The following is a 2,909-nucleotide window of genomic DNA, read 5'->3' as shown; positions in this document are numbered from 1 at the left end:
AAAACAATAAAACACTTGCTTAGCAACAATTTTCTTAACAAAAATATGTTGCCAGCCAGAACACCATACATTGACCATTGCTGCGACTGGTACCCAGGCATGTGGTGTCATGTAATCCGAAATGGTTACAGACTATTAATTTATCATCCTCGTACACGCAACGGACGTCTGGGTACTGCACGCCGTGTGATAGTCTTCGGACTAGCGCATGGCAAACCGATGCACTATCACACGGCTGTCGTCTAGTAAAACTAAGACATATCATGTGACACGCTCTAAACCAATGGAAAGGCAGAATATTGGAAAGGGGTGTTATAAACTGCAATATTGCAATGTATTTCAAAGATGTTTTCTCGATGAGAGTTTCACAAGTATACATATCATCACGTCAGTGCACAAACTTTTTATCTCGTTTTTTGAAAAAACGTAAACATTTCTTCTTGCTAAAATGTTGTATGTCGACGCAAACTTGTTTTTGTGTGTTCATCCAGGCTATTTTAAGCTAGACGTGTTGGCAATTTCAAGCTCGCGCATAACGTTGGAGCCTTTTTAGGAAATATACAATGTTTTGTCTCTGACACAACGATATAAGGGTTGGTGTGTCTGATGTTGGTGTCTCTTGGTGGGTACGGAATCCAATTATACAATATACTGTTAAAACAGTGTATAACATGTTTCCAACCAGGGCCCAATTTCATGCCTCTGCTTACCATAATCAAAGAATCGGCACTTGCAAGGAACTCTGCGCTTACGTCAAGCGTATTTCACAGGTTAGCAGGGATTCTTTGCTTGTGCTCGTGCATACTTCACGTTGCTAGGCATTCTACGCTTTAAGACAGCTAGCACAGAAATATGGCGCTTGCACGTAAGTGGAGAATGGTGATCGTAAGCGCAGGATTTGGCAGTAGGCAGAGGCAAGAAATTTTGCCCTGATCTTCAAATAATTTAGTCCCTCATTACACAAAAGTCTCTTTCCAGAGTACATGTGCTTTGGAGTTTCCATTTCCTTTTCACTTGAATTCTTATATTTGGTCTAAATAATTTTGGCCAAATATTTATAGATCTGGGCCCAGTTTCATTGAGTCGCTTAAGCGGAAAATAGTGCTTAACAATTGTCTGCTAAGCAGAAATAAGCAGAACACCAGTTATAAATTGTACATGTGACATGGTAGATTGGCTGGTAACCATTTTCTGGTAAGCATAGTTTTGTTGTGCTAAGCTACTTTTTGTGCTAAAGCAGCTCTATGAAACTGGGCCCTGCTTGTTAACTGTAAACCTTGCTTAAAGGTATTTTGAAGGATTGGTAAGGATAAAAAATACAATTGTTTAACAGCTCAAAACTATTGGACCCTTTGTGGTGTCAGAATTACATGCTTCCACATCCTTATGCCTTATACTCTTTGTCTTCATTGATTAGTGAGAAAGCGAGGGCGAGAAACGGTGAGAACATGTGTGTTTTCGAGAGTGTGACAGAAAAAGTGCGAGAAGTGAGACGTTGGTCATGTGTGTGCTTTATTACTGAAGCTAGAAAAAATGAATATATGCAAGCTTATGGTTGTGTTCAAACCAGTCTACGTTTTTCTATGGTGATTTTAAAGAAATGTGTGCGTAATTCTTTTTTTGATATTATCCACCCATTTTGAGAGTTTTATGAAAAAGAGTATTGTATATGAAAGAAAATTTATGCTAGTGGTTTTAAGATTGTGAGCGAGTGAGAATTTGGGGCGAGTTGTGTACAGTGCTAAGAGTTTCATCTTGAGACTACAATGTCATAATAAACGGTTATCCACATTTTGTCAATAATTATCATTAGTTTAAATACACAATTCATAGCTTGTAATGGGGTTGATTTTCTAGGTGATTAATATTAAAACTATTTTGTAAAGTTTGTGTTTTGTTTTTTGGAAAGAGCTTTTGTTGGATCCTTATGACATTCTTTCCAATTGTGTTACACTTGATAGGAAAAGCAATTGTGTCCCCAATGTTTAATGATCTTACTCAGTATGTAGCAAGTACTGACTTAAAGTTAAACAGTTTAATTCTAGTTTCATTTTCTTTTCTTTTTCTTAAACCGAGTTATACGAAGTAGTGTAATGAAGTAAGTAATTACATTTAAGATTTAAAAAAGATATGTATAGATCAATGCATTGGTTTACCTTCACAATGGGTTTCGAATGTGTATGGAATAACAATAATTGCAAAATTAAATTTGGAATATTGTGTTTGTTTGTCTTCAACAAGTTTTATTATTTTTAAAGACATGGATACTATTGGTAATTGTCAAAGACCAGTCTTCACAGTTGGTGTATCTCAACATATGCATCAAATAACAAACCTGTGAAAATTTAAGCTCAATCGGTCATCGAAGTTGCGAGATATCAATGACAGAAAAAACACCCTTGTCACACGAGGTTGTGTGCTTTCAGATGCTGATTTCGAGACCTCAAAGAGTCTAAATCTGAGGTCTCAAAATCAAATTCGTGGAAAACTACTTCTTTCTCGAAAACTACGTCACTTCAGAGGGAGCTGTTTCTCACAATGTTTTATACTATCAACCTTACCCCATTTCTCGTAATCAAGAAAGGTTTTATGATAATAATTATTTTTAGTAATTACCAATAGTGTCCACTGTCTTTAAATGATCGCAATATATGCTCCCACCAACTTATTGTGTGACCTATTAAAAGTAAAGAACAAGAAACAAAGAGATTATATTACCCAAAATACCCCTAACAAACAAGCTCACTAGGACACAACCTTACATATCCAGTTTGTGGGGTCCTGCCATTGTTCTAATATTCACATTTCTAAAGAATTACCTTGTGGGGTACATTGAAAGACCCCACAAGGGCACACTTCTCTGTGTTGCAGTCACTCTGTGTTCACTTCAGGGAAATTGTATTATTCAA

Source organism: Asterias rubens, chromosome 6, assembly GCF_902459465.1.
Source record: "Asterias rubens chromosome 6, eAstRub1.3, whole genome shotgun sequence".
NCBI lineage: Eukaryota > Metazoa > Echinodermata > Asteroidea > Forcipulatida > Asteriidae > Asterias > Asterias rubens.
Note: the sequence above shows the minus strand (reverse complement) of the source record.